Here is a 7,480-nt window from a genome sequence, read left to right as displayed (position 1 = left end):
AAACCATCAGGGACCCAGGCGGCTCGTGGGGACCATGTGGAGATGCCAAAACATAGTACTTTTTCCTCTTTCTGCTTCTGAATGTCAACCAATACGTTATTTACCTGAACTCTTTATGTTGTTTTTTTTGTAGAGGTTCTTAAACTCCAGTATGTTTGAGAACCACTGGAAGTGTCTGTTAAACATGGACTTTTCTGAGCCATACCCTCACAAATTCTGATTCTGATTCTAGCAGTCTGGGTGGCACACAGGAATTTCAACTTTAGCTTCTGATGCTGGTCTTAAGACCACATTTAAACAAACAAACCAAACCCCACAAATGACAAAAAAATAAAAATTTTCTCAAATGTGTGGAAGTGGAGCAGTTGATGCATTTGATGCACTGGGTAGCCTTTCTGTTTCTCTTTCTCTTCCTTCCCATTTTCCTACCACTCATGGGGACACAAAACTGCTGCCCACAGTTTACAAATCCATATCTGTGACATCCATGTTCAGGCATAAGACTGATGAAGAAAGTATTTTATGTTTCATTTTGCAATCCTTAAATAGCACTTATCAAACTACTGTTCTAAGAACTTTAACAAGTACTAACTCATTTAATTTTTATAAAACTCTACATGGTAGGAACTACTATTACCCCAACTCATAGGTGTGAAAACTTAGCGACAGAGATGGTAAACAGCTAGGTCACAAAGTTATTAAGTGACTATGCTGCATCTCTAATCCTTGGCTATCATAGACTTATTATTTGCAGTTCCAACTACTTATCAGTGATCACAAAATTTTCATGATTTATTCAACTATAATGAGAATAAAGACATTACTACCCCTTTCTCACTCTCCGGCCATCTTGGTGGCTGCTCTTGGTTGGGGGCATCCCGCACCTAAGGCAGGAAGATGGTGGCCACAAAGAAGATGGAGAAGTCACTGGAGTCGATCAACTCTAGGCTCCAACTGGTTACGAAAAGTGGAAAGTACGTGCTGGGGTACAAGCAGACTCTGAAAATGATCGGACACGGCAAAGCGAAACTGGTCATCCTTGCCAACAACTGCCCAGCCTTGAGGAAATCTGAAATAGAGTATTATGCCATGTTGGCCAAAACTGGTGTCCGTCACTACAGTGGCAATAATATTGAATTGGGCACAGTGTGTTGAAAATACTACAGAGTATGCACACTGGCTATCATTGATCCAGGTGATTCTGATATTATTAGAGGCATGCGAGAACAGACTGGTGAAAAGTAAATCGTGCACAATTTTTCTCTAATAAAATTGGCCAGAGCTTGTTTTAAAAATTAAAAAAAAAAAAGGCATTACTACCATATGGCTCTTCTGAGACATAAACATCTGGAGAAACAAAGATCTTGTAATGAAAGCATCTAGCATAAATTTGTATCTCATGGGCTTTGATGTTGGTTTTGATAAGCAAGTTACCTTGCTAGCCTAGCTAATCCCCAAACATCTGTTTCTTAGTTTCTTAATTTCTGGGTTTTATGAATTTGATAATACTCAAAATTTACTTTGGAGCTGTAACCAAAGTAAATACTATGGGTCTACAGTAGCATTTCCCCAAATATTTTTTCTCTTAAACATTTGTTCCACAAGATGCTAGATTTTAAACAGCCTTCCTGTTTAAATAAATTTGAAAAATATTAGGCTATACAAAGTCTTTACTACAGGATTTATCAGAAACTTAATATGAAAAAGCCCATTGTAAATCTGCAGAAGAGAAGTATATATAGCATTTCCCCAAACTTTGACCACAGAGGCCTTTTTCTCCTGGGTTTTTAGTGGTAGTGTTGTTCCACAGAACACAATTCTGGAAATAATTTCTTACTGTGCATTCAAATTTAAGATTTTTATTTTGTTCAACTTGAAGTAACCTATTTTGACAGAACTATTCATAAAAGATTTTTGCAAGCTGTGGGTATGTGTAGTCATGTAGATCACAGAGTAGAGGAAGAATAAAAAGAGAGAATGAAAACCTGTTAAATATAACTTTCCTTACCATCACAAGAAAAGTACTGTTTAATTTCTAAATATTCATATTAGTTTCTAAATTCCTTATAATCTGTTTTAGCATTTTGCTCTAAAATTTTTCTATTCCTGCCTTTGAAGTGTTCTGTTGTTTTCCCTTTGAGCTCTTCAAGATCTAGTGTTCTGTGTATTTCCCTACTTCTTTTTCTTTCTCTAATCATAAAGCTATAACTATAAAACATAAACGAGAGATTCATCACCTGCATCCAGCCAGGAGACATCTTTTTTCATCATCTGAAGTAAGTGGGAGAAGCAATCTTTATGTATGCAGGATAAAAATCAAACCATATTTTTCTTAATGAGCTAATAAATAAGGTGAGAAATGCTTCTTATTGAGAAACCGTATGGTAAATAGTAAATAAATACGGCTGAACTTCTATGCTAAGGAAAATGCTCTCATTAATGTTGGTGCTTTACCATTTCAGTTTCGTCAAACAGGAAACATGATTTTAATAATTTGATTCTGTAAACTCAAAACTCTGAAAGGATTGCTGGAGTTAAGAAGAGGTGCAATAAAGCATTCATTATGAATATTTTTCAATTAAATATTTCAGCTGTTTGAAAAAAGAACTTATCATTTACAGGTAGTAAAGGACTGATTAAGTCAACCAATTTAGTCTGGCTCATCTGTGGACTTACTATCAAATCATTTACTTTTCACACAGTCTGATTAAAAATAGTTCTCAACTGAATTCAGATTTTCTCTTCTCTTTGGGGAATATGTTTTTTAGGGAATGAATATTTTGGAGTATTATTCTCATGTTCCTTACTCTTCCCTGTGTATGAGTGTGTGTGAGTGTGTGTGTGTGAGTTTTCTTTCTTCTGTTTTTATTGTTAAAAGGTCACTTTTTTAATATGTGAGATTTGTGTTCATTATTTTATTTTTTAAGGAGATAGCTATATATTATTAACATTAATTACTACTGTTTTTCATTCATTTCCAAATATGTTATCCAAAGAGGATACAAAGATGAATTAAAAGCACTCCAATTTACCCAAAGAAATATTCTATCCTTTGTATAGATAAGCAGTAACAGAATTACAAATCCTATCCATTAAATTATAAGGTGTCCTCTAATAAAGAAGAGTGCTTACTTCTCCAATCTCCTTGAACACAAATTCCCAATCCTCTGTTTACTGTAATGGAATACAGATTAAATGAAATCTGGATATTGGCATATTCTTCATGTCTTCTGTCCTAAGCCCCATATCTTTCTATAGATATCACCAAACTCTGGTTTCCTAACAAAAAATGGTCATCTCATACAAATAATTATCAATCTACCAAAGTTTTTCAGTGTCCTGTTGGAAATATATCCAAGACCAGCTGGGTGAGTCAGAGCATAATGCTAAAAGACCAACGTCTTATAATCCCAATCAATCACAGAACAACATATGAGATATATACTATGTACTTGTCATGACATAATCAGTAATTGGTGCTCCAGGCTAATTTTGCATTGAGATTAGTTACCTTTTTGCTTGAACTTAGCTTGGATTTCTAACCAGAGCCAATTGCCTCATAAATGCATACCCAAGAAAAATACGTGGCAAATCATTGTTTTTATCTAGATTGTTTAAAGTTTGGATTCAGAATTTGTACTTTAGTCTTAAATCTATATAGCTAATTATTATTACATCAACAGTTGTTGATGTCTAGGGCTGTGCCTTTCAATATAATGGACACTAGCTATATGTAGCTATTGGGCACTCAAAATGTGTCTAAGTACAAAGTAAAATGTGCTGCAAATGCAAAATATATACTATATATACTATACTATACTATATAGTATATATAGTATACTATACTATATATACTATACTATACTATATATAGTATATATATACTATATATATACTATACTATATATACTACTATATATATATACTATATATACTACTATATAGTATATATACTATATACTATATTATATATACTATATATAGTATATATAATATATAATATATATATTATATAGTATATAATATATACTATATATATACTATATACTATAATTTAGTATATACTAAAATATATACTAGATTTAGAAGACAATACAAAAAAAAAGAATGTAAAACATCTTACAATCAAATAAAAGGATGTAAAACTTTTTATTTGACTAAGTATTAACATAATAATGTTTTGGATATATTGGGTCATATATAAAATATACTATTAAGATTAATGATTGTCATCTGGTTTGGGGTTTTTTGTTTGCTTTTACTGTTTCTACTGTTTTAAGTACTTATGTGGCTTGTATCGTGGCTCACATTATATTTCTCTAATACATTTAACTTCCAAATGTAGAGCTGTATATTTCACCAGCAGTGTTCTAGAGCAGTGCTTTGTTTATAACATATTTGAAATAGTACTATTAGTTAATATTTTTAAGAGGCTGAAAGTATTGTATGATGAGTAATTTTAAAGAGACAATAAAAACTGAGAATTTTAATTTACATTTGGTTAAAAGACTTTAATTTTTAATAAATTCACCAATTAACTTTGGATAAATGTAAAAAACATTATTTTTTAACCACAATCTCTATTTGTTTACAAAATAAATAAGAATTTTTCCCCTAATTAAAATATATAAGTACCAAGGCACACTTCTTCTATCCTTGTATACATACCCAAATCTCTCAGATTACTGGAGTATCTGTTGACATAAAGAAATCTTCAAAGAGAAACATCCACCAATATCAAAACTACTTTGAGGGACTTCCCTGGTGGTGCAGTGGTTAAGAATCCGCCTGCCAATGCAGGGGACATGGGTTCAAGCCCTGGTCCAGGAAGATCCCACATGCCACAGAGCAACTAAGCCCATGAGCCACAACTACTGAGCCTGCGCTATAGAGCCCGCAAGCCACAACTACTGAAGCCCACATACCTAGAACCCGTGCTCTGCAGCAAGAGGAGCCACCGCAATGAGAAGCCCGCGCACCACAACGGCAACTAGAGAAAGCCCGTGTGCAGCAACGAAGACACAACGTAGTAAAAAATAAATAAATTTATTTTTTTTAAAAAAACTACTTTGAAAGAAATCAAATAAAGAATTGTATGTACACTAACCAAACTACAAGGGAGGCTTTCAGTTGTTACATGATATAATTACTACAGTTTTTTTTAATACTAAAAATATATTATACTCAGAAACAAATAATTTTTAAAAGTAGTGAATTGAGACACTTGATGCAAAGTTCAATTAATATAACAGTTTCAAAAACCCAGACACACATAGTGATGAACATGTCTACTTACAGAAATGGAAAAATGATAATAAAATGCAGGATATAGAGCAGTATTATAATATGATGCCATTTACGAATGTGTTCAGTAAAACAGAAGCAACCTAAAGTTGTATCAGTATAGAAATGGTTAACAATGGCTATCTCTGGGTAGTAGAACTACAGTTTAAGCAATTTTTGTTTTGTTTTGGGTATTCTTTTTTGTTGTTATTTATCTGTATTTTCAAGTTTTTCAGTAGTATATATATAATAAATGCATGATTAAAAAAAATAATATGAACTGTAATAAGCCTTATAAGAGGAAAAGAACTAAGAGATTGTGGGGGGAGCCATGCAGGTGGGCAATGAGAGGAGAGCCAGGCATTGGTGAAAGGAGACTAAGAGAATGTTGTCATGGCAGCTAGTGTCTCCCCTGACATTTGGAGCCAGGTAGCCCTGTGTTCAAATATAAACTCTAAACAATGATCATGGACAAGGTTCTTAACATCTCCATGGCTGGCTGATAATAAAACTACCTTGAAGGCATGTTGTGAAAATTACATGACATGGTTATGAAAAACAAGTAGTATCGCTCCTCATAGAGTTGATGGCAAACCAGTGATGAGTAGGCTAATATAACCTCTAGTGTGATGGGTACTTCACTCTTCATCAAGGCCAGTGCCTTCCTGCACTCAGTCTAAAGTTCCTGCCACCACTACATAGCCTGGGGAAAGGAGCAATGGGAAAATCAAGAGAACACACCCTTCTCCCCCAGAGGCCACCCAAATCCAAAACTCCAGCAGAGTGTCTGAAAATAATCCCTACTTTTAACTCTCTGTTTACATGAACCATTTCTGCCATTTATTTTAGGAAACAACTCATCTAACTAGTGAATAAATGTTAGTTTTATGTGTGCTACTTTTACGGTGGGTCAGAAATGAACTGACAGAATCGACGGGCACATTGACATCTTCGGTCCAAAGGAGAGAGGGCAGCTTGCTGGGCAGAGAACAAAAACTGAAGGTGTTCAAAATATCTTGGATGTTTCTGAAAGAGGATTATTTAGGAGAAGGTAGGCCATATGCCCCTTGAGTTCTTCTCAAATGTAAATATTTATGATTCTATGATTTTTACTTTGGTACATGATTAAAATTTTTAGACTTTATAAGCATAGTTTTTTTTATTCATTAATTATACATACACTTAAAATATTTTATTCATGTTACTGCTTTTTGGTGCTTTTCTCTTCCATGGTGTGGTGTGCCTTTGCAAGCTTCCTTTTATATGCTTTCACAGCTGGTCAACTGCCATCTGACTTACAGTCTTTTCACTAGATTAATATCTTTAGTCTGATTATAGCCAAATTTTGCAAATCTAAAAGGCATTTTTCCTCTTTAAAATATCTTTTCATGTCCTCCTGATGTGGACCTAAATTCTTGATTCTGAACAAGCAATCTCATTTCCCTTATTTCCAAGTGCTCAAGGGACTGAGCCAGTAATACTGATAACTAATAAATTATTGATGAACAAATTATGGTCAGATGCTCACCTATGGTGTTGTTGACTTTTAAGTACAGATGCAAAGATGATTTATCTTTAATTTAAAAGGTTGTTCATATTTATAAACTAGGTTATGACATTTTCTTCCTTAGATGTGAATATGTAAGTAACAGAAATTAATGTAGTTACTTTGATACACTTGTTCACCTTTGACATTTGGAGCCTTAAACTTTATTTTTGAAGCGTAAAAGCTACCTCTTTAGAGCTAGGGAAGAAAGGAGAGTTTAATAGTCAAATGCCAAAACATTATGTAAAAATCAAATTAGAGATAGAAGGATTTCCTTGCCTTTCAACAGCTAATAGAGCCTCACCCTGAAGAAACCTTGGCAGATTTGTATGCCATGTCTACTATTAAGAAGAAATAACGCTCACAGAAAGACACACGTGATGAAAAGGCAGACGGCTATGTACCAGATGAAGGAACAAGATAAAACCACAGAAAAACAACTACATGAAGTGGAGATAGGCAACCTTCCAGAAAAAGAATTCAGAAAAATGATTGTGAAGATGATCCAGGACCTCGGAAAAAGAATGGAGGCAAAGATCGAGAAGATGCAAGAAATGTTTAACAAAGACCTAGAAGAATTAAAGAACAAACAAACAGAGATGAGCAATAAAATAACTGAAATGAAAACTACACTAGAAGGAATCAATAGCA

At 33.8% G+C, this 7,480-nt stretch overlaps 1 pseudogene; it reads left to right on the top strand.

The window, feature by feature from the left end:
* The first annotated feature begins 896 nt into the window (after nt 1–896).
* LOC114886000 lies at nt 897–1,245 on the top strand (annotated as a pseudogene).
* Nucleotides 1,246–7,480: the final 6,235 nt, after the last annotated feature.

This window comes from Monodon monoceros, unplaced genomic scaffold (assembly GCF_005190385.1).
Source record: "Monodon monoceros isolate NGI ecotype Baffin Bay Population unplaced genomic scaffold, NGI_Narwhal_1 Super_Scaffold_6, whole genome shotgun sequence".
NCBI classification, from domain to species: Eukaryota; Metazoa; Chordata; class Mammalia; order Artiodactyla; family Monodontidae; genus Monodon; species Monodon monoceros.
This window is presented reverse-complemented; position numbering and strand designations above follow the sequence as displayed.